General features: G+C 37.3%; 1 protein-coding gene across 8 annotated transcripts in view; it reads left to right on the top strand.

Annotated features, from left to right (window-relative positions):
• sema6e (sema domain, transmembrane domain (TM), and cytoplasmic domain, (semaphorin) 6E) overlaps window positions 1-26,028 on the top strand; it is a 384,951-nt gene that overhangs the window by 29,385 nt on the left and 329,538 nt on the right. For 3 of the 8 annotated variants that reach the window (XM_039750584.1, XM_039750593.1, XM_039750601.1), the window contains one exon: window positions 17,140-17,230. The exons of the other annotated variants lie outside the window; for them this stretch is intronic. The gene's annotated coding sequence lies outside the window, so the exon portion shown is untranslated. The remainder of the gene's footprint in view (window positions 1-17,139; window positions 17,231-26,028) is intronic. 8 annotated transcript variants of the gene reach the window in all.

Below are 26,028 nucleotides of genomic sequence, written 5' to 3'. Positions count from 1 at the left end.
CTAGCCATTTCAAATGTCACTTTAATATCTACTATACGTAATGTCAGTCTTGAGCTATTTCATTCAAATTCTCCATTCTATTGCTCCTCTAGGTCAGTTTCCTTGTCAACCTTAAATAATAATAGAAAGGCTGGAGCCTTCTTTTAAGTGTTGTATGCACAGTGAGACTAGTCCTCTGATCTGTTGCAAGAACAGATTTAGAATGAAGACACTTCTGTCCAGTGGCTCTACCCCATGTGGCAGCCCGCTATAATGTTGTTCAGAAATAAAAGTTCTATTAAACAATCTTGTGATAGACATGCAGTACTCACATGTTGAGAAATTGACAGTTTTTGCAAAGCATGGGCTGCACATTTTAACTTGGCAATTTATTTTCATCCTCTTTAATAAACCCCTGGTGTTCGTCCAGGTGTCCGTGTGTGTGTGTGTGTGTGTCTTCTGGTGAAGTGCGCATGCGCGGGGCCACACAGCACGTGTTCAGTCTCTTCCTGTGCATTCCCTGTGTGTGCAGAGAGAGAGACACACACAGCTGCGTGTGCGAGAGAGACAGACAGACACACACACAGGAGCGAGACAGACACACACACAGGCGCGCACTTAAGAGAGACACACACACGCAGGCCCGAGAGAGAGAGACACACACACACAGGCGCGCGTGTGCATTGTTGCAATGTTACTTTTCTTGGTTGTTTATTAAATTACAGATTTTTCAAATGTTAATTTTTTTCCCCTGTGCTTAAAACTCATTAAAAAAAGTGTTTTTAGCGAGCGTGTCATAAGGCTATAGCGCAAACTCTTGCAGTGTTAGTTTTCTCTGTTGTTCAAGGTTTTCTTAGTGTTATTCAATGCTTTTACATTTAGTTTGCATTCAATGGTGTAATTAACTATATTTGTGCTTAAAAAAATATATATTTACATACAGTTCATACGGTCTGGAATGGATTCATTTTATTTACACACAATCCTATGGGGGAAATTACTTTGGTTCACGACCAAATCGGGTTACAACCAGAGTTTTGGAACGAATTATGGTCGTGAACCGAGGTTCCACTGTATTACTGTCAGACTAAATTACAGGTATTTTACGGAAATAAAAAACAGTATTACTGAGAGAGAAAATTAAAGGCACACAATACAGGGATGCATATTACAGCCACATACAAGGTCCCTTGCCATTTAATATAGACTGTTCCTACTAATGTTTATGCACTACTGTTCTAGCACCCGTTATTGTAATGGGATTAATGTCTAGTTTTTTATAAGAACAGTATATAAAAATGACGCCATTGTTCCTGTTATCTAAACCAAGTAAAGACTTTTGGGTCGGTGAGTCCTCAATTTGTCATCATGCAAATGTGATGGAGCTGTCATTCTTTTCATTGCAGTGTGACATTTAAACAATTCATGCTATTTTGGGTCCTTCAATGTATCAAGTCAATTTACTTCCTTAACTGTGCACTCAATTAGAGCAGAATGTTCATCCGATTGTTGTATGATAGAACTGAGGATCTGAAGCAGAAATGATGCCATTGCATCATAAACAAAGAAAAGGTAAATATGCTTGAAAATTCAAGAATAAAGGACAAAGAGGCAGAAGTGAAGTATAAACTCTGTGATGAACTGGCACTCCACTCTATAGCCAGTGCTCCCAGGATAAGTACCAGCTCCCTGTGACCTTGAATGAGATATGTGGGTTAAAAAATGAAAGGAAGAATGACATACTATCTTGAAAGATGCTGACATGTCAGTTCAGATTCTGACGGATTTTATCATTGACAGGAAATCCAAGGCAAGCCATTGTGCACTGATTCACCATGAATTAGAAATACAGTTGAATGTAATGTAAAAATGAATAAAGTGAATATCTGGTTGATTTTCCAAAATGTTTATTCTAATGGGCAGACGCAGCTGCTTTTTGTGTGTGTCTTGTTTTGATTTGGCGTCAGTTCTGTAGTGGAGTCATTCCAATCTCCACTGGCCAGGTCTGCCCAGCAGGAAAAAAATTTAGATAATGGATGAGCTGGATGATTGCTTTGAACATTATCTGGCTGTTAAATTCTTGGGTGGCTCGCAGAATATGAGAGTGGAGAGTATGCTTTTTCAAATGCTCTCTAATCTTGTACTGAGGTATGCTGTTACTGATTCGAAATAGAAGGTCTGCTCTCATAATTCAGTGTGCAAGCTAGATGTGTTAATGCCTGGCTTATCAAGCAAGTGTGGCCCTAAAAGGTGAGCAAGACACTCGAAACTTGTGGGTGTAAGTGCTGTCAGTAGTCTATGGTAGAAACGTGAGCCAATTTCTTCTTTATTTTAAAGTCATCCCTCTATGTTTTGCTGTAGACAGCAGGTTTATTGATGTACACTATACAAAGTGAATGTCGATTGATTAGGTGAACAGAAATATAGTAGTACAACTGTGAGCACTGCTACCTCAATGCTCCGAACCCTGGGTTTGAATTAGAGCATTGTGAAGTTTGCATGCTCCCCCTGTGTCTGCTTTTATTTTTCTTCAAGTACTCTAATTTTTCTTACACAACTTGAAGATGTGCATGTTTGTGTGACAAATCCATAGTTCCTGCCTACAATTGGGTGGCGTTGGCATGCTTTCCAGTCGAGTGAGTTTGCTAATGGGTGAGCAGATATAGTAAATGATGAATTGGACCCTTCAACTGGGAGTAATCACTCCCACATGATTGGTGAACAGACTGAATAGCAGATCAGGACACCTTCTTCTAATTCCTTTCTTTTTCTTTAGATAAAAAAGTAAAAAAAAATAGTTTAGTGCTGCTCTGCAACTCTAATATTAATTGACTAGAGAGGGTGGAGGCTACTGTTACTAACAATGAGGCCCTTAAGAAGAGAATAATGGACCTCTTGATTAAATTGACTAATTGTTATTATAAATGATGCTCAGCTGGCTTGATGGATGGTCTTTGTAAACAAGCAGATGGATTCATAAGCCAATTCCTTAGAAGTAATAGTTCTTTAATGGCACTTTATGATTCTTTACTGGGTTGTGTAGTTCCTCGTAGAACCTGTGCTTGACAAACTACCATTTCAATCTGGGAAGGGTTATTGGCGCATGAAGTTGGTTCTTTGTGCTTTGAAAAACTCAAATGTTTAATGTGTGGTAGGCTACCTGGCAGGATTTAGCCTGTATGATTGTGTGCATAAAGAGTCCTTTGGTATTTCACAAATCCGTTACCATCTATTCATGGCTATTTACTTTATGGAGCTTGTAACAAATTTAAACAAATAAAGGTTCTTTCTAGAACCTTCATGTGGATGGGTCTTTTGGGAATCAAAAATGGTTCCCCTATGGCACCATTCTGGCACCTTTTTTTAAGAATGCTGGATGCTCAGAGGGATCCAGCAGTGTTTCTTTTTTTGTATTGATTTATTTCCCTTTTGGCATGGACATTGTTGATGGTGATGGACCTCTGAGTGAATCCTAAATTTTGGAAATTAAGATACGAAGATAGGCAAGCAAGGCCAAAGCTAACAGCACTACCCAATTTTGGGCTCACAGTGACTGCACATCCTTTGTTAGTGGGTAGTTATTATGTACATTTTTGCAACTTTACCTTGCATCTTAAGAGCTAAAGTTACAACTGTAGGTACCAGGTTGTGTGCTTATTCCTGCCAAGGAATGATTGGCCTTCCTCAGGGCATCACTGGGAGAGTGAACTTTAATGCCAGTAACCTTTGTCCTCTATTAATGTAATTCAGACTGCTTAGATCTGAAAGATGTCCCTGAATAATTGTAACTTGGTCTGGAAATCTTGGCAACAAAAAACAGAATGAATCAAATTGAGAAATAGAGCTGTTAAGTAAAAAGACCTAGCTGGCAAATCTTTCAGAAGTATTTCAGAAGCAGATATTGTGGGAAGTGGTGTAGGTCCTGCCAGATAGAAGTCATCAACTACATTTAGATTTGTAGCTTTTGCAAGTAGATTGGTGATTCAGACTGTTTAGTATATAAAACAATATTAGTTCAAATATTCTTGTTAACCTTCTCAGTAAGGCTTATTTTAATAGACGTATGGTGGCTTAATTGCGAACTCTGTAAATGTCACTCTTCGTGATAATTTGCTGGGTCTTTATGCTCCATTCATTTACATGTTCCTAGTATCCTCCAAAGTTGTACCAGCTGTGTCCATTTTCCCCATAATAGTGAACTAGATAAGCTGGTTATTAAATGGATGGATGCATTTTACTGATTTGTCTAAAATGATGTTTAATTGTGCAATTTTGTCTGTTTTCTTTACTGTGATGTCTTAATCTGTCTAAAACAACCCTGCTGATAAACCACATTTGTCTCATGGGACAATGAATTAGAACTGAATTGAATTGAGAAATTGCTGAGATTTGAAAAAGTGGGATGTGCAGAAAAGAAAGAGGAGGAATGTGAAAGAATGAAAGATGGAGTGAAGTAGAGTAAAAAATGAGGACAAAATCTGCATGAGACTACTGCAATTCTCTTTATTCAATATATGCTCCGAGATAGTGCTGAATGAACCAGCATTTCACAGTTTTATGAATTCCAGCAAACATCAGGAATTCAATTTTTTAAAAGAAATCTTTTCCATTCTTTAAGGTTTCTTGCATCATCTGCAAATTTTCCAGTGAAGGTGGCAGTTATTAGCCGAGAAGTGCTTTCTGCTGGATGTCCAGCAGAGGGCATCTTGTTTTTTGCCTCCACTAACAGACATACACACTGAGACACAATGCTTAGATTTGTAGCCAGCACTAATGAATGGCTTTATGTGGTCTGCTTTATATTTTTATACAGTCTGCTATATATTTTTTTTAGTTCTACCTCCAAGATCTATGCTGATCTGATCTCTGATGCTGTAAAAGGTCAGGTTGGGTGAGTAATTGGAAGGAGGTGCTCTAGTAAATGCCAAGTGTGACAGCAGCATCTTAAAAGTCAGTTGTTTTGGCTGCTCTGCCAGGAGCTTTGTCCCTTCCGGCTCTCGGATCTCACCTCTGTGCATTAGAATTTCTAATGGTGAGTGAATATTAATTAATCATATGGATGATGAAGACGGCATGTTTGTTCAGACTGACCTGGCCTTGGTTACAGCTCCCAGCAGGCACTCTGGTTTGAACAGGTGCGGGCTTCCTTCATTAAGGAACACTCTCATGTGATTTTGCATGCAAGCATTAAGCGTTTATGCAAATCCATTGCAATTAGAGAAGCTTAAGTTGAAATAATGCCAAGCGATCATCTTCAGTGTCATTGAGTGAACTCTTGGCTGACCTGCCTGCTTGTCTTCTTTAGGCAGTTGCATAACACCATGGACACTGTTTATCGCGGGGGGTGGGGGAATGAGGTAGAGGAAGAGTGGTTTTCAGGGAAAGAGCTTTGATGAAGAAAAAAAAAAAAAATGCCACTAATATCAGCAGCCGCCGACTTCCCACAGTACACATGCTTTATCAGACTGAAATGGTGGCTTTGATTAAGCCTTCAAATGAATGTTTTCTCATGCTGTGCCAGTCAGAAGCAGGGGATTAGCTGGTTGAAGCTGATGGACTGTTGAGTTCATAAATCACTATAAATATCTCATGTTTTTGTACCCAGTTTTTGCATTAAAGTTATAACCTGCCTAGGTAGCTTGGCATAAGCTGAATGGGATGCTAGCACATCACAAGACCCACTCTCATTATCACACTTACACATGCATAGCCATCCATCCATTTTCCACACAATATCCAAGGATGACAGTGCCTATCCTAGGCAGGTCCCAGCCTCAGTTGGGAAAGCTCGACGTGCTAGTGCATATTATGTGTAAGAACCTGAAAATGACAAATACAAATATGTGGAGTAGAAGCCGAGTCTCCATATTACTCTATTGTGTATCTCTATCTACCTTTCCCAGCTTATTAAACTGTTAAAAAAAGTCAGTCAAGTTTCTTTTTAAAAACAGATTATCAGTTGGAGATTGGAAAGTTGTTAATGGTCTTCTTATGGGTGCGTTTCATTGGCACTGTGAAGGAACAGTCCTGTTGTCTTCAGTTTGAGACTTCACCCCTTCCTGTGTCCCCTTAAATTTAATCCTTTTAATGGTGGCATGATGAGTGTGCTCTGTACAAGGCTTAGCATCGTTTAGTGACGATGGGTAGTTTGGAAATAATATATCTGAAATATTAACAGATTTAATAACTGAGTAATATTTTTGAACAAACTGATTGTAATATATCGTGTTATTCTATTGTTAATGTAAAAAAGCGGTTTTAGATTTACTTCACACATGCATTTGATTTAAAGGGTGTATCATCTCAAAGACCTTAGACCGAGCAAAATATTAACATTTTCAATATTGTTATAGTGAAGCATGGTAGCACAGTGGTTAGCCCTAGAGCTAAATAATTCCAAGTACTTGAGTTCACTTACTAGCCTGGGCACTGTCCCTTGTCAGCATGACCACTTGGGTTTTCCTTTCAATGCTTCATGACTCTGGTCTAGAGCAAGGGAGCAGAGCACATCTGATAGCATTGCACCCATAGATGCTTCTGCTTCTGGTTCAGCTACTTCACAGTGTCAGAAAAATAGAAGCATGCCTTTTTTGAGTTTATTCTGATTTTTCAGAGGAATGTAAACACAATTGGAGAGAGCCCGAGCCTGTGCCAGTATATGTGCCACAATATATGAGGGGATTATGCGTATAAAATTGATTTTTTTTTCACAGCATGCTGTCAACACAAAAAGCACCACTTCTGAAGTTGGTTCCTATCCCATTGCTGCTGTTGCAGTTAGAAAATGCAAAGAAATTTGCCAAAAAAGCTAAATACATTCAGATTCTCAATGTAGTAACATACACAGCAAGTCATATCTAGTATAAAATCCTAATCCTAACCCTAAATTAACTCTCCCAGTCTCTGAATGCCACTGCGATTTCAAACTTCCAATGAGGAGTGATGAACAGCTGTTTGCACCACTCAGCATTCTTCTTTCATTGTCTATGTTTACCTACCTATTCTGCACACACTGATTTGCTGCCACCCTTCACATTTTGCACGTGCCACTACCTTTAAATTTTTTTACGGTGGAATGTTTTTTTGTAACGTGTAGCCAGATCTTGCTAAGAAAACAGACTGAAGTAGTGAGTTGAGAGGTGAAACCTAAGTGACAATAATCCGAGTTATAGTCGCAAATGTCTACTGTCAGGAAATATTATGGTTTCCTTATTAATTATTGCAATAATGGGCAAAGACATCTCGAAAATGTATTTCATTATAAAATCGAGGTACAGTATTGTGAGATTTGTATATTTTTACCCAGCGTCTAGCCAGTTTATAAATTAAATTACACTGCCAGAATGTATCTTTATAACCTCTACTGAAAAACCATCATTCTGCTAGCAACTTTTCAAACCAAAAAAAAAAAAATCTCAGATGAAAAATTATAACAATGGTCAGTAGGATAATAAAAAATTGTCCACAAAAAATTATATTAAAAGTAACCCATGAGAAAAAAGAAGAGATGCTAAATGTGGCAAGCAGTAAAAAAAATCCCATAGTGGTACAATAATAAAAAGCAGCCAGATGTAAAACTGTAAAAGTTGCTGGCATGGGATATTAAGCTGCCTGTGAAATGGTGAAAAATTGCCAGTGAGGAAATTTTTAACAAGTGGTCAGAAGGATGCATCTCCTATAAAAAGATTTGGGTGTACTCACACTAGATACATCTATTCTGTACCATGCCCAAACACAATTGTCCACGAATGGCCTACAGTGACACTGCACTTTAACATTCTAGGCCCGAGCACACTATCATCAGCACCATTCGACTTTGTGTAAAGCCAAAACAAGATCTGAGCACGGAGTGGCAGCACTCATGTCAAAATGATATTCCTTATTTTGGATTTTCTTTGGAGTTTTGTGAGACAGGATAACGCTCTACCCTCTTACAAATTTATTGAGTCTGCACTGTGCTGTTAATCATGTTGCACATAAGAGAACATTTTTATGGAGACAAATGATGTTAAGGGAGGAATTTTAAGCTTTACTTCCAACTACAAATCACATTCATCTGTAAGGTGAGAATAAAAACCTGTTTTTAACTCAAATCATATCGAAATAAAAGACGTTGCATCATTGATCTCATCCTCGGCATGTATAGTGATCACACTCTTCCCGAATCCTGCTGAACTGTGCCTGGGGCCACCTCTTCCAAGTGGGCCAAGCCATGATATGGTTGGCCTTGCACGGAGCAATCACTCTAGTCAAACAAACTAGGCTTTGGTCTACATGTCGACAAACGTGTGGGTACACCCTTAAAGTTGTGGTCTACTGATGTATTGTTACTTTGTGTTTTGTGATAGAACTCCCTATTAAATTCACTACTGTGTGTATTATAAAGGCTGAGTTAAGACTGAAGAATTGAACACTCCTCAACTGCGGCTTGTAGCACTTTGTAAAGAACTGTCCCAAGGTAGCTGGTGGTAATAAATTAGTCAATCCTCATTTTATAAAGTGCCCTTCACAGTGCTTGCCATCGCATAGCGTTATCCAGCATGAAAAGAGAGTACAATGAAAAGTAAGAAGATAAAATATTGCACTGGGGCATTCAATATATGACAAATTACAAAGAAACAGGGCAATTTACTATTTATTTGCAGGGATACACTTATTCAAACATATACATGATGTGTTAGCACTGTGTCAACACAACTGTCCTTTTTCTCCTGTGGTAATGTGCTGACCACAGTGTCCAAGGTTATCTGATCTCTAGGGGGTCTCTGTCTTGCTCACACAAGTCCCCTAATACCTGAAAGCCATTAACCTTTTTTGACGTGTTTCTTAAGCCGATATTGTGCATAAAAATTAACCAGTAGCTAAAAATAAATAACGTACTTGATAAAACCTCTTATTGATGCCGCCTCTTACAAATTATTTGCTTCTTTCTGGTGCTAATAGCATAAATAAGTGGCAGGCCTATTTTTAGGTGCTGGGTGAAGCCACATTATGGCATTCAATGTGCTTCCGCAAATCTGTGAGTTTGCATGCTGCCAGCAAGCTGGGTAAGTGAGTGACCTGCTGCTTGTCAATTGGCATCTATAACTGACAGACATGTCAGAGATGGTCACGTGCAGCAGCTGCTTTTCATCCATTTAATCTGCATTCTGGGAAATCCATTAATGTTTATCGACTTTTAATGCACCATTAATCGACATTGCCAATTTTAGAACTTTAAGCTGAGAACAACTAGGTTTACATTGGCACTGAGGACTGTATCTTATCTCTTGACATGCATGTCATGCACAAGTGCTACCATAACTGAGGTACAAATAATTATGCTTACTACATATGAATGTGAAATTTGTAATAAAAGTTATTAATATTATTTTAATATGAGAGAGGCTTTACATAAAATTAGGAAGGGTGAAAATGAAAAAAGCAGGACAATGGCAGAGCCTTAGCGTATTATAGAAAATGTCTTTTTGATGAAGGTTTGGAGTATCGGGGGAATCCATTAGTTTCAAGGAGATCAGGACCATCGTCCTTAATCCTGTTAACACAAGGACCCAGTGGAGCAAAAGTAATTTTTATGGTAGAAGTTAAGAAAGCAGTAGGATTTTTCACCTATCAAGGAACAGAATGCTTAGCTTTGGAGTCCACTGATTGATATTGTGCGGGCTGTAAAACTGATATACACAGTGATCTGGAAGAAATGTAAATCTGTCACTTGAAAATAACTACTTGACTCATGCACCTTGTCCCTATCTCTTTCTGCAAGTTCATTTTTTCGATCTGATTTAGGAAGGCAGTGTGGTATGGTGTGGTTTTTAGATTTTCAGCCATAAGTTTGCATGCTCATTGCTATACTGATTAAGCTCGAGTAAGTCACTTAGTGTGTCTGGGCTTCACTTTAGACATTGTGAGTCATTTTGAGTGAAACTGCTAGTTCTATAGAACATCTGTCCATCCATTTCATTCCAGGCTGTGCTAGCCTGGTGATAGTGCACAAAGAAGCAAAAAGATAGGATGCCCCCTATTTTCCCATACAGGGCTAGTTTAGCATCATCAGTTAATGAAATCTGCATATCTTTGTAATGTGAGGAAACAATTTTAGTTCCTTTGAGAAGAACCCACACAGACACAGAGGCAGAGGCAGAGGCAGAGCCAAGACTTGTTATTGAACACAGACCTTGGGTGATATGAGACAACAGGTGAATACAACACGGAGAACAGCAATGGTAGTAGATCAAAATAAGAATGTGTTCTGGATGGAGAGAATTCTTAAGGATAGATCGACCATTTCAAGGGCTCAATTTGCTTTTCAGTGCATGTTCTACTTAAAAACATCCATTAGATAAAAGAATTTAAAGCATCTGAACAACTCTTTGTTAAAAATAAATAAAAAAGAAATGAAACAGAGGTTTTAGGTGCACTTAGACGGCAGACCTGAAATTTGTGACAGCTGGCCTGTGTTTTGATGGAAAATCTCATAAAAAATGAAGAAAGTATGTAATATTCATGGTAGCCATCATATGGTAAATTTAGATCAGGGGGTGAAAGTTGTTTTGCTCATAGAGCTGGTGTTGCAGTGAGTGCAGGCCAAGATTCTAGGTTTCTAATACTGACTTGTGGTTTTGTTTCAGAATGTCCAGGGTTTAGAAAGAGAGATACATTTTGTCGCTATGATGCCTTTAAATACATTTACTGAATATGCTTGGGCCAAGTCCAGTAGTTTAGACCCTCACATTTTCTTGAAACCTATATCACACTTTGCTTAGCAGTAATATTTGTTGAGCCATCTGTGTTATCATATCTTACATGTACTAAGAGAGATTATATGTTACAAATGACTTTGTAATGAACTGAGTCTAGATGAATAAATTGGGTAGGCGTCATCTAGTAAACAATGGCAGTAAAGTCAAGGAACAGATCAATGCCAACACCACAGTACATCATGTTGTACACCCCCCCTTTGAAACAATCACTTGAATCATGCAAAAATGGCAATGACAATTTTAAAATAAAAAAGTGGAAGCTATATAATATAAAATATGTAAGAATGACTATGATCTTCAACTAGAGCTATTCATAAACATGACAATCAACCACAGCAATGTACACAGTGAAAATGCCCAGAGCCCTCAAACTCACACAACAATCTCCAGACTTTAACAGTTCTATTGCAAAGTCTTGATGAGTTGATGAACCAGTGATGGTAGGGAACTTTCTGATGTGGAAATGTTGTTTTTTCAGTCTGTGCTGCGCCATAAAATGAAAACTGAAATAAGTTCACCCAGGGAGCTGAATATGATCTTTCTGTTTGGCTCTGAAATAAGTATACTAGAAATGCCACTGATACCAGTATTGCTCAATGATTTGATGCAGTCAGAAATAAGAAAGTGAAATTTTCATCCATCACCTAATGATCTGTTTGAAGTCCCAGACTCACCTTTGGCTGTTTCACTCACTAATTTGTCTTTTCTTCTTTCTTTTCTCATTTCTTCTCTCTCTTCCCTTTCACAAGGTATGGTGTTTATGTTAATTACTTTCAAAACTCAGACACAAGAATGAAATCCTAGAAGGCCCACCTTAATGGGTGCCGTTGCCAATCAACACCTCCGTCTTGAATAAGGGACACATACAGTACTGACTGTTTTTCTCCTGCTTGAAAATTTTGACAAGAGAGGCAGCAGGCAAAATATTAATAAATTCTGTGACAGAGATATAACGTTTTAACACACAAGGCACAGGTTTAATAGAATAAAATGTTATTTCATTAGATGGGTAGGATTGTGAAACTGACTTACTGGCATCTGTGGTATTCCCATTTTACTATGAAGTTCCTCAGCCTTTTTAAGCACCCCATTGAGAATGGCAGGTACATTAAATAGTTAGCCACTCAGCTATTTGTGTTTGCCTTTTCTTTACATTGTTTTAGCAAATATGGTCATTTTGGATAGAATCAAATTAATATGGATGGCACTACGTGGCCAAGAAAGTCCCGATTCATGCTGTTTATGCATATTTTTTTTTATCTGAAATCTACTAGGTGGAACATTCTCTGTAATCTTGCCAAGGTTAAATGCCATCTGTTTCTCTTTTAATACCTTCATCTCATATCTCAATTTGGATGACTACAGTGATATTCTCAGTGTTCTTTTGTATGAAGTATTACTACAATCTCTATATGCAGCTGCCATTGTCCTGTCTCCATCAAAACTCAACAACTCAACTGACAAAACCTACGACCTTTGACTTAATTACTACAATTGAAATGTTGTAAATTCCAACTCCCAAAATACACTTCTGCATTGTTTTTCTCCCAAAGTATCTCTACATATCTTGGCTAATAGTCATATGGTTTACGTCTTTTCCTTTATTACCTCATCTGTACCGTGCAGTCTGTGAAGTCTCCTCAAAACCTATGTTTGTTTGCTTCAGACAATGTACTTTGGTTTTCAGTTTGAAGAGATGTTTAATTTTAAGGCTTGGTTGAAGTGTGTTATCCATCATTTGGATGTAATCCTTGGACTCATAAATTACGGTAAGTGAAGAACAACTTTCTTTTCACAAATAGATGACTCCACTTGAGTGGGACAAGTTGAAGCAATGGTATCACAACCTTGACACACTCATTCTTGCAGTTCACTATTTTATTGTACTATTAGCCTTATGGTTGCTGAGTAATTTATGTTGTCCAGTATTACCCTTAATGTTATCTTCTGATGCTCTGCATTGTACCAGCATATTTGTTTTCTTGTTATGATTATATCTCTAAAATGTGCTTTGTTAAGCAGTCATTCAAGTGAAACTCATGACTCACCCCTCTACTGCTATCATATATAATACAGCCTCTAATTTAACTATTGTTTATGCTAATAATTCATATCTATCTATCTATCTATCCTCATGACATATTGTGGAAGTGTAAATGAAACACTCACATACCCAACAATGGAAGGTGATCATTCCAAAACAGAGAAATATGACACATAATGACGAAACCCAAAAACTCTACAACCCCGTGTACCCCAATTTACTGCACACAATGCTGGCATTATAAAGAAAAACAGATTCCCAAGCTCATCCAATCACTACAGTAACAAAAGTCCATTTTAGATTTTCTTTAGTTCACATTTAAAATAATCATCTCTTCCCCAGAGTGATATAAAAAGCAAGTCTCATCTAATATAGCTGCAGAAAGTTTAGTTCAAAGGGAAAATCCAATCAAGGTTCTGCACGAGAAGCTGATTCAAATGGTTTGCTTAGACTGTGAATTTAAAACTTGCAAGTTCCAGCACCCCAGCAAAACCATAAGGAGTTATGATCAAAAGCAATTTTTTTCATTCAATTATTTCCTTTTATGTAATATACTGTAGATGTAGTATTTATATTCAATTCAGTACATGCTATTTTTATATGGTGTGCATCCCACTGGAGTGACTCAGGTCACACAAGTGCATTCTAGTTAAAACTAAACACAAAGCCCCATGTGGTGTGTACACACAAGTATACATACTGTGTATTCTTCACACAATATGAATAATTCCTTTTTGTAATGGGTTACAGTGATAAAGCTCAGTGTTTTATTTTTAAGCAGTATTGTGCAATGGCTAAGGGACTGGGCTCTTAATTTTAACATTTATGTTGAATTCTCACCTTCAGTGTGTGACCCTGAGCAAATCACTTAATCTGCCTTTGTTCCATCTGTAAGAACTCTTACAGGTTTGGGACAATGGTTTGCAAAAATAAAAATATGTTTTTGAAAATATGATCCTTCCGCAATATTTTCCCTAATATATATGCTGATGAGATTATGTATATACTGTAATATATAGTTATTGTGGTTGAGCAAAATCAACATGCTTCTAGCATTTTAAAATGCTAATACCTGCCTAGTTTCATTTCAAATGAGTGATTAATTTTTATGTATTATTATGTTCACTGTCTCAATTCCTGACAGACATATACAAATTATTCCAAAAGTAGTTAACTTTATGTTCAGGAATGCCTAAAATGTAAATCTGTTGAAAACTTAAGGTTAAAATTTTGAACCTGTCACAATACTTTCCTTTTAAATAGCTATAATATATGTAGGAAGAATACAAAAGACACCTAAACAATCCCTTTGTGTGACATTAGAAACAGGATGGATTTTTAACATAGATAGATTTATATATTTATCAGTACAGTATTTTACTGTATTAGCAAGTGTGCATTATTCCCCCCACCCTGTGTTATTTGTAATTAACTAATAATAATGATCAGAAAGAAATGCTTGCACAAAATACAATCTTTCAACTAAGACAAATCCACTGTGTAATATTTAGTTGCCAGCTGCCGCATAAATTTTAAAGCCAAAAGGCACATATTCCCTGTTTTTATCCCAGTTTTTAATGTGTAGCTGGCATTGTTCCCATTCAACACATTTAATGGTATGCCAACTCGAGATTTACTGTGACCTTCATCTGTGACTGTACTGTATATTTGTTGCGGACTTTTGCCTTTGGATCATGATGTCAATGGCCACTTCTTTCCTGTTTTGGGTCAGACTCAGCCAGTTTGGTATCGGTTTCCTAGGAGTAACCTTGGGTTCCATCAAACCTGACAAGTGCAGAGTCCCTGGTGATCTGTACACCGGGGAGCTCCATAAATCTGATTATTAAAATCACTTCAAATTCAGCCTTAAAAGACATGTTGCTTTCATATTTAGTTATGTAAGTGAAATAAGCTGTACGTCAGAGCCTGGAAGAAAAAAAAACGGATAATGTGAAGCTGCAGGTGTGATTGTGATCATCAGAGTGTTTAATTGGCGCAGTTCAGTACATGTGCAGCACATGTAGGTGTACAGTATATGAGTGGATTTTTATCAGTGAGCTCTTTGCTAAATGCAGTCTTTATTTCTCATCATGTATTATTGCGTGCAGTGCCCTAAGTGGTAGTATCTTATAAAATTAATGTTGAAATGAAACAATATGCATTCATATAGGAAGTGTATGGTGCAGGACCAGAGTACATGGTGCTAAAGCACAGGATAACATCTGTCCCTGCATTACAAACTAAGAGCAGGACACTAGAGGGAATTCAGAAAGCATAAAAGCACAAAGGCTGACATGTCCAATTCTTTTCGGACTAAAATACACAGCTCCCTATATCTCTCTCCAGAGCACATGCACCTTTCTTACTTTCATTGTAATATTTTGATTGTTTTTTATCTATAGACATTCATTCTTTACTTGTAAACTTTTATATTCTTGACAGATGTTTTCTTTTATAGGCTTTATACGGGACCCTGACATTTTCTTACTATGGTTACTCAAGCTGTGCATACTGAACACCCAACTGCTGTCCAAATTTAAAGATGCAGGCTTCTTTTCTAGACTACCTAAGAAAATAAATGAGAAGAGAGAATTCAGTGCTTACAGATGGTTTGTCTAGCAAATACCAAAACTGTCTGCATTTTCATACAGATTCATTCGGGACTGTGTGGTGCAGTTTACGGCACAAAAATGTCCCAAATGCTGTAACCAGTATACCAAGAGTACCTATGTCCAGAAAATGAGTCAGAAATGCCCTACCACATTCTTTTGAATGCAACTAAACGCCTTCATTGCTGCCCCAAACCATCCCCGTTCTGCTGGAAATCTACTGAGAGCATCCCATCCCTATTCTTGCCTAAATATGCATTAACATGGCCACTTAGGATGAGGTCCATAACGTGGTCTTACACCCAGGACCAAGATATACATACACCAGTGGTGTTTAGTCCATTTTTACTTTCTCATATATGAAGTATAGGGAAAGTATTGTAATTGTCCAAAAATTTGACTTTGACATTTTGATGAATCTCGATGTTTTAGACCTCCCGGAGTCTGTAAATACCATTTTTGGAATTATGTCTGTGTGTCTGTCTGTGTGTGTGTATGTAAACATGATAACTTGAGTACGCTTTCAGTTAGGTCAACAAAATTTTGCATAAAAGTATTAGGTACAAAACATAGATTTCCATCAACTTTTGAGCTATTTCCACTAACCAGAAGTGGTACTTTTTTATTCAAGCAGCGGCAGAGTCCAATTTATTCAACTGTTCTTTTATAATAACTGTTCAATATATTATTAATTTGATAGATTTTTTGTTGTTGATGGTTCTTTAATGTACATAATCTAAAAGTAAAATAATTGTCTTGCGGTTTACTCCTCAAATATCCATCCCCATATCTGATTAGATAGATAGATAGATAGATACTTTATTAATCCCAATGGGAATACGAGAAAGTCTAGGGGAGACCACTCCTGATTTTTTTTTTTTAAATATGGCATGTTTTTTACTATATCACTAGACAGTTTATTTCCAGTATTCTCCTCCTTATTGACTGAAGGAAAGAGTTACCTTATTGAATGCAATTGCCTTTAATTGTCACTATTGTCCTCTGTAGCTCTGTTTGGAAAGCCATGTGACCCATAAGCCTCTGCCTCACTGTATAGCACACTGCACTGTTGAATCTATTGCTTTGTAGGAGGGTCTATGACTTAAGTTGACTGATTGAGAAGACCTTCACATATTACATTTCAGTTGACTGAATTATAGCCCATATAATATTTGGCATCCTCAGTATTTCACTGTTCTTTCTTGTGGGTCTTGGCAGTGGGAGTTACTTATCATGAATAAATACTGCAAAGTGAGTAACCGGTTCATCCTATCTACTTAAGATCATGTAGTCTTGAATGATTTAAGTCTCAAGGTAAAGACAAACTGTACATGGATCGATTCTTACTTACTTAAAAGATGATCTGTCAATTTTGCCTTTTTACATGTCTAGTGCAACTCATTTTTAGAGACAAACCAGCAAAAAAGTATTGAATGTTTTTATGTTTCATGTTTTTTTTATTATGGAATTTTTGTATTTTATTTTATTTTTTTTTTGCTGTTACTTTTATCATAATAAACAATTTAATGCCACAGTGAAAACAAATCTCTATAGAGGCTTTTTAATTATTTGCAAATAAAATAAAGAATTGAACAAATTCTGGAAATATTTGCCATCCAATGAGCCTGTCTTTGAACTTCTATCACTTCAGCTGTACTTGACATTGCAACTTTTGCTCATGTTTGCTAAAGCTCTCGTACTCCCTCAGCTTGAACTGTAGTGCTTAACTTCTGCCTTTGATTCCCAGGTTACCCACAGCTGGCATAACCTCCTTGAACCTGGACATCAGTAGTCATGACCGGGATGGCTAGGGCAATGACGACACATTAACAAGCAAGGTTGGTACATTAGTAAACACATAGTGCAGTTTATTCCAGAAATCAGTGCCCAAATAAATAAAGTACAGTGCATTCTTTATTAAAATAAATAACCAAATAAAACAAATATGTCCTCAATTAATAAACAATTAAAATGAAATATAAAAAATCAAGTATAAAATAAAAGATTTCAAATTGGATTCCCTGAACCTCAGTGCCTTTCATTTCTCCTGTCTTCACCCTGCTCACCTGCTGGCTCCTGTCTTCACCCTCCTCACCAAATGAGTCTCCACAGCTAGGGTGAGGCCCTGGCATACATTAAAACATCTTTTGTCCCAGCCACCTTATTTGGTCACCCCTGGGGATGCCCAGGCCTGACTTTGTCATCCCACCACCATCCTTCTATGTCAATGAGGAAATTGGCTGAACTGACTGCCTTCACACGACAATGCTTATTAAATGCCCCGGGGCCATACAAAATCTGTACCCAGAAACCTGAGCAGGACTGTGTATATTTTCAAATTCTGTACTGCCTTGGACCACTAACAAATTGTACCACACTGCCACAGAGAACCGGGCTTTGGGTAGGGCACTCTTGAACACTGACTTTATTGTTTTTAAACCACTCAGTTGTGGCTTTACATAAGATTTTCGGCCATCATCATTATTGAAGGTTAAACTTTTGTCCCAAACTGCTGGACTCCTGCATATTGAAGCAGGTTTTGTCTTGGATTTCTCAGGGTTTTGCAGTAGGCATTGACTTTCTTTTGTCACATGTCTTTCAGACTCTGATGCAGAGTAGCATCCCCATAGAACAATGCTCCTATCACCACATTTCACTGTAGGGTCGGTATACATAGAATAATATATAGTAGAAGGTTATGTATAATATTCCTCAGGCCTGCTTTATCTGAGTCTGGATAATAAGGGTTGGAAGCCTGGTTGGGGTTCAAGTCCATCACAGGGAGTATATCATATCTAGGATCCACATAAACATTGAGTTTAGAATTATACATTTTGTTTTTGTGGGCCAGAGACTCATGTTTTGCTTGATCTGTCTTTACCATAGAGTCAGAAAAACTGCAAATGGAATAGAATTTTAGTTTTTTTTTTTTTTATACAGGAGCTGTCATTTTGCCATCTTCCTATGAATCACATATCCATACATATGTTCTTATAGAGACTGTGGAAGTCTTTTTGATTAATGTTTTCTGCTGTATATTTGCAGTTCACACTTGTGCAAATTTTTTATTTTGTTCTCAAGGTGTTCAGTGCCTTGGAAATGTTTGATTGGTACTTTTCAGTCACCTAATCTCAAGTTTGCTTTTTCTTCATAATGTCCCATTTGTTAGGTGCTCTTCTAGCCATTTATTGGATTTCTCAGGAGTAGCTTTAAACCTGAAGAACTCATGAAAAACATCTCAGTTGCACACAAGTAGATTTCATTCAGCTCATTATTTGATTCTAAGCACAAAAATTTTTTTGATCTTAATCTTAATGAATGCATATGAAATCAAACATTTCTGCTTTTTATCTGTGCATTCTTCTATTGAGCCTTCTTAGTCCAGAACAGAACACTGAACACAATGTAAGAACCAATATTGGACAGAGCCTCAGATCTTTGCACTCCACATTTACACAAATTGAGGCAATTTAGTGCCACTATTAACCATACATGCATAGCTTTGGAATGTGGGAGAAAAAAGTAAGGACTACGCCAGCCATCAAATTTAAACCCAGCGCCATGGAGCTGCAAAGCTAACTGCTGAGATACCTACTATTTTTGTTTTTAACACTTTGAATTGTCATTATGGAGTCTTTGAATTGATCAAAGGGAGAATATTTAATTTCAAAGCAGTGATTGCAAATTGTGAGTGAATGGCCATTGTACACATTTTACCAATTTGAAAGTCAGGTAGGTAATGCTGTTTACTGAAGTTCCCAGGCTGAACCTTTGACTTTGTGGCTTTAGGTCCAACCTGGTGTCGTAGGTGTTGCACACATTATGGTGCTAGAGACTTGTGTGTTGATCATCCATGCAAATACTGTTCTTTGTACAAGTGACAGTATATTTGTCTTCTGAGGTAAAGAGTGGGTTATGGGAAATTCGACTATTTGAAAGCCCAATTTGATGTGAAAGGTGCCAGTTTATCATTTGGGTAACATTTGTTTTATAATATGCCTTTCATAGTGAGAACAGGATTCTTAAAACATAAAGAAAAATATAGCAGTGCTTTGAGAGAGAAACAAAAGCAAATTGCCTGACTTCCAATTATTGAAGAGAGAGATTGGTATTCTTGTGCAAGGTCATTGTTATATTAAAAACATTATGAAAGACTAACTCCTCAGTTAAACAGTGTTTTAATTTGGCCTCCATTCCCCAGACTTTACCATAAACTGAAGCCCCTCTACCCATTTGAATACAGCACATTAAATTATTCAGGTTTAATAGGCCTCTATCTTGTGTTCATTTGCATTTGAATTGTGTGGTATGTCAGTCCTCTCCTCGGCTCAGTGCTGGATGATCCATCACACCAGCTCTGTGGAGGTTAGCCATCACTAATGAAGAAATATGTAAAGATTGTCTCTAATTAAGAAATATAATCTAAAAGAAAAACTAAGTGGGTGGATTTGGTCTTTGTATTAATATGGTCATTTATGATGGAAGCTTTAAGCGTTACAATTGGATGAAATACCTTAACAGACAATGTAAGAATGAGGCATGGTAAGGCATTTAGGAGCAGGCATACATTCTTTATTTTATTCCTTACATTATTCTTGAACTATTTTTTTTTTTTGCCATAATTAAAAACATTTCTGAAGTACTTTTCGTCAAATTGGCTTAGATGTATGCACATTTTACATTTATTAGATACTTATTAGTTATCTCCAAATATTAAAACCATATAATTAATTAGAAAGGGTGTACTTACTTTTTCACACATTTATTTTTTCTTTTAGAATATATAAACTCAACTTAATTAGACACAGATCTGTGAATTTACCCCAAAGCCTACGGTGGAATTATTTAAGGACCTTGGATGCTACCCTTGCTGTTATTTCAAAAGGTACCTGTACAGGAAGAAATAATTTCCCCCTACTTCCATGTTTGCTCTCCCAGATCTGGATTTTAGGCTTAAAGGCTTCATATCCAGAGAATTGTTGGATTACATGGGTATTTGCTGGTCAACAGCAGGGTATTTGCAAATAGAGATGACAGTTGTCCTGGATCAGTGCATATCTAATCTGAAAGGGTTAAATCCCTCCTCCCAGTGAGCAGATGGGAGATGAAGCCTTATAGGTTTTGGATTTTTTTCTGTAAAATAGGCTAGTTGTCCTTTAAAATTCTAACTCCAAATGTTAATTGTTAATCTTGAAATAAACTCCAGTTGATTGACTAGAGGACCTCTCCTTCTCTTCATTCAAATGGAAATGCCCTGACTGAGAAGGACACAGTTCCCAGTGGCTAAGGTAGGTCTCATCAATATATATATATTCCACTATTTTAAATCATTCAGTCCGAACACACTGTCCTTTATGAGCTGCTGGAGATGTGAGGTGGCTGCTTAAATTAGGTAATGGGTACTTGTATTTGAACACATACTGTAAAGATGATGGGATTGGATGAGTTTTTGTACAGACTTTTTCAGATGAATCCTTTGCTGTTTGAGCTCTTATGGTCATTTGATTATGTGACTGCACTGTTTATAGTGCACTGAGCCATTTATAGCAGAGTATATCAATGGAATTTGTATTGTTGGAGATTTAGTCAAAAGTGATATGGGGCTATAGAAGATACATTGTGATTCCAAGCAGGGCCTCCCTTAAAGATTAACACAAAATCTCCCCTGGAATAAAGGTCCAAGGAGTACCATGTGTGCCCGGTGTAGGAGGAAGTGCACTCTGCTTTGTGTTTTATAATTGTCTTTGATTTTTTACAGTTGCACTTTTTATTTACTTGACTTCCTGTTGTGTACAGTGGGAATGCAAGTGTGAATTAAAACCATGGAGTACAAATTGACATGGAAAATGAGCAATGTCAGCATATACAGTATGGTAGAACCATATAATTTAGGTATGGCTTTACCTAAACCTTTGTCTTCAGAACAATTCATAGAGACTGTACACAAAAGAGATGTTACATGTGAAATGAGATGGAAAGGTGACATTGTATTTTTGCATTTGTCTTACAGCTTTTAGAAACACATACACTGCAAGTGTAAGTTTAGAATTTGTCAGATATTCTGGAATTTATATTTATTTATTTTTTTTTGCTTTCCTAAAGAGGTGAGCAGGATTCATGTGAAATCCCCATGGTGGTTCAGCGGATGTATTAAAGCAGTCCAACTCATTATCATTAATCTTGTACTGAACTTAAAACTGGAGCCTCACCTGTGTCAGACTGAATTAGATTCTGATCAGAGAAATGCAGCAGTTTGCTCTTCCAGGTATAAAATGATGAACATTAAAATATAACCTTCTGAGATCTCATTCTAATTTGGGATACTTGGTTTCATTCAAGTTATTCACAGGCCAGGGCAGCATAACTAAATAAGGAGTCTACTTATTAGGTAAGATTTAGAATTATCTTGGTGACAGATCAGGGCACAGAATCTTGGGAAATGAAGCTGATTTGAAATCTAAAGAGCGATTTTGGGATACTGGTGTAGGTTATGAACTCCTCATTTTTTTTTACAAGCTGGCAGAACAGAGTTTAGCAGAAACTTGTGGAATGTTGTTTGTGTTTGGTTAGATTCCCAAGGCTGGTTTTGAAATGTCATTGCTGTGGTCACTTATTCAGACTTAGGATCACGTTTTTCCACTTGATGGAGACACAGAAAATTATTGTGAAACACTTCTTCTAACCATCTGGAATATCACTAATATGTATATAATCTGAATGCCTAGACACATTGTTTTGGCTCATTTTTTAATTGGAATAAGAGTGCGAGTAACTGTATAGTACACCAATGTGCTGTGTAAGAATTGTTGTGGAATTCATTAGCTTGCTTTTCCGTCAAACGTAGAAAACTACCATTTTGACCACATGGTCAGCTACAGAGCTTTCAGGGCGTCTATCTCATTGCAACATGAGTGCCAGGCTATAATGTGCACAGCGGGTTTTGCATTAAATTATCTATAATGTGAATAAAGATGTGTGCATCGTTAATTCTGTTTTGATCTGAAAAGGAGGTTACATTAAAAATGGCGCATCTTAGTGTGCTCATGCTCAGCCCCAGAGTACAAATGATTCAGGTCTTGTGAAAATAGCTGGGTGCTAGGAGGTTAGTGCCATTTTTTTTTATCTCTGTTTAACTACACATTTCCTGATTGTGGGCAGATGAAAAGAAGAAACTGTTCTTTAAAACTGAATAGGATAGAGATGATAGGGGTTTGCAAAATGAGATTGAATTAAATTGATGAATTAGATAGATGCATGGAAGAAGCCAGATGACAGATTCATCTATTTCTTGAATTCACTTACAGTATATCATTACGAGAGAGCTGGGAAATACAAGGGTGGACAAAATAACAGAAACACCACATGAAAAGAACAGTTAACTTTGAAGTAACAAATTCACAATTACAAATGCTCCGGCAAAGGTGAGTCATTTTAGGTTGACCGCTAATTAGCTATAGAAGATGTCTGACAATTAGGACTTTGAAATGCAAGTTTTCCAAGCAACTAACAGATTGCCAAAGAAGGAAATTAGTCAGTGCCCAAATGCAGATGCACTGATTACTAAAGCTGCAAAATTATTTCATGTCTCAAGGGGGAATAATTTTAAACATAATGAGAACGTATACCAAACATGGACAAATTGCATTGGCTTGGTTTGCAAGTTCAAGTTCTCTGATAAGGCTAGATGGACGCATCACTGGATAATTGCTAGTTGCCTCACAAATCATCATAGGCTTAAATCGGCACCCCTGTGACTCTTAACAGCATCTACTTGTTGTATGGCTGTCATTTGAAAACTGCTTGCATACAAGGCAGAAAGTCTGGACCCTGGACAATAGAAAAAGTAAAACAGCCTAATTTCTACATCGAGGTGGTTTTACATTAGAAGAAAATCAAAGGATGTCTTCAACCCACAATGCCTCTTACCGGTTTGGGACCCATAATGGTATAGGCTGTCATCACAGGAGTCATGAATCCGGATGATTGCTCTGCATGGTTGTATAACAGCCAAGGAATATGACGCCATTTTACATTTTCCCTTAGTGTTGCAAACAGTGCTCCTTTATGGAATCTCCTATTCCAGGATTATAACACCCACATACACAACTAATGTAGTAGTGGTTTCATGAACACTATGATGGGCTCATGCTTCTTATCTAACTTACTCAATCACCTAATCTAAGTACAGTATCATTGAACCTTTAGGGGAAATTCTGGGCATGGACTGTAAAGTAGATTTCCAACTCTTTCATCCTTCAAGGAATATCTCATAAAACACAGCTCGGGATTTGTATGACAACTTTCCAAGACAGACTGAAGCTTTCCTGAAGACACAGGACCTTGATATTAAAATATTGTTAGGTCATTCCTTTATGTAATCCACCTCCTATATTTCACTAGGAATAGGATCATGGTAGAAAGAAGCCAAATAAGGGATGTCAGTATATCTCAGGGCACACTCATGCACTCCACATTGGGTAAATGTAGAGCTGCCATATCTTTGGAAAGTGGGAGCAATATACATTAAGGGAACACCATTAGCACATGCCACTCAGACAGTGGCAAGAACTGCGAAGAACCATTGCCACAAAACGTCAACAATGCTGATCACATTTTTGCATCACAACCTTTTTCTTGTTCAAATTATCAACTGTGATCACATCTAGTCCCTATGTACTTCAGCTGCTTCTTGTTTGCCGTGGAAGTTCTGTTGTTAGTTTGTAATTTTCAGGGACCCCAGTATAGCTTTAGATCCCAATATTCACTTATATTGGGGGACATAAAGAACCTCTGCATAAAAGATTTGAATAATTCATGCTGTAAAAAATTATGCACGGTTGGAAGGGGGAGGGCACATTCAGCGTAATTTGAATTTAGAAAAGAGGTCAGTGTGAAAACCCCATGATTTTATCTTGTCCTGATGAGGATCTGTACTGAATTAATGTATTTGGTGATGCTACAGGTCAAGTCTTTACCTTGGCATAATCACGGATGATTAATCAGTCAGAAGGCTCTCTTATTGCAGCAGTGTTCACTGTTTCCAGTTACTTTCAATTTAGTATAGACCAGAAGTGTCCTCTGGCTGCCTTAGTCTGTCTGTTTTTTTTTTTTCTTTCTCTTTCTCTTTTTCTTTCACCTCTGGATTTCAGTCTGCATCTTCACAACTCCACAGGGCTAGAAAGCCCAGAGTGGATGTTGAATACGCTTTTCTTTTGTGTGTCGGCGATGGTATCTTGCTTATCTTTTGCTGGACTGCGGGTGTTGGGGGGGTGGGTTGGTGTTTTCTTTTTTCGTGGTCTCTGAGGAATCTTGGAATCTTATCACCTGAGGTTTAGAATGTAAGTTTTTTTTTTTTGTCCACTTGTTTTGTTTTACTTTATTCCTTGCTGAACGCCCCCTTTCTCCTGTTAATAATGCAGCGCTGGTGTGATTGTATATGGCATTAATGGAAAATTAAAGCTAGAATGTCCAACAGATTAAAAAATAAATGCAATTCTGGAGGCGGTGTAAACAATCCATTCCACGCACTCCATTCTGCAATGCGATGCTGTTATTTAACTGAATGTGCCCACTCTCAAGTGTTACATGTTTTTTTTCCTATTGGCATTGATTAAGTCCTTTGATAAACAGTGAAGAATGTGAAATGTATTAACTGAAATGCACCCTTAGGCAGTCTATATTAGATTATTCAGTTATTTGCCTGTTGTTTTTATTATTATTCTCATACTCTGGGTCATTTACCTTCTGGAGAATGTGACTCTTAAGTTCATATTGAGATATAATCTCCGTATGATAAGACATATATTACAGCCTGAGGTGTCCATTACAAACAACTTTTCAGGCTGTTTGGTCATTGTCTCCTTTCCATTCACTTCTGCCTCTTTCAAATTTCAGTTTCTAGTAACAAAAAGCAGAATTTTCTGCTTCTGGTTTTTCAATTCTTTTCCAAATACTAATATACACTATCAACTTTTGGTATTCACTGTTCATTTCTGTGGTCAGCAACAGTGCAAAAAATCTGGGTTATTGTTCCTTATCCGGTCAGTGTCTATGTGGCGTCTTCATGCTGTCCCTGTATCTGTGTGGGTTTTTCTCCCAAATACTCTGGTTACTTTTAATATGTCAAAGAGGTGTGTGTTGGATTTGTTGGAAAGCCTTAAATTGGCTAGTTGTGAGCGAGTGTGTCCTGTCCAGGGTTGGTTCTTGCCTTACACCTCACACTGCCAAATTGGGCTTTGGTCTTTATAATCTAGAACTGGAGAAAGTGGGAATTGAAAATGAAGGATGGGTCTTCTAGTTTTTCTACAGTGAGTGTTAAAATGTTAGAATTTGTATAACCCACTCAGTTAAATTAAACAAACCCCTATACTGTTAAAGTAAAGCCAAAAGGTGTACATAGTGTATGAAAACATCTTCCTTATATACACTTTGTAATTTTAAAACTGTTCATTTTGCTGTACACCATTACTTAAAGGATATTATTCTGTATGCAAATATTACACATAGCAGAGTCTGAATCTATAGATTCAGAAAAATAAGTATAAATGCCTTGAGGTAATGAGGAACAAGAAGGACTGACCCCCCTTCCCCATATTCTGAATGAAATGTTGCCTAGGCTAAGCTAACCACCATCAAG

This window comes from Polypterus senegalus, chromosome 1 (assembly GCF_016835505.1).
Source record: "Polypterus senegalus isolate Bchr_013 chromosome 1, ASM1683550v1, whole genome shotgun sequence".
In the NCBI taxonomy this organism is placed as follows: Eukaryota; Metazoa; Chordata; class Cladistia; order Polypteriformes; family Polypteridae; genus Polypterus; species Polypterus senegalus.
This window is presented reverse-complemented; position numbering and strand designations above follow the sequence as displayed.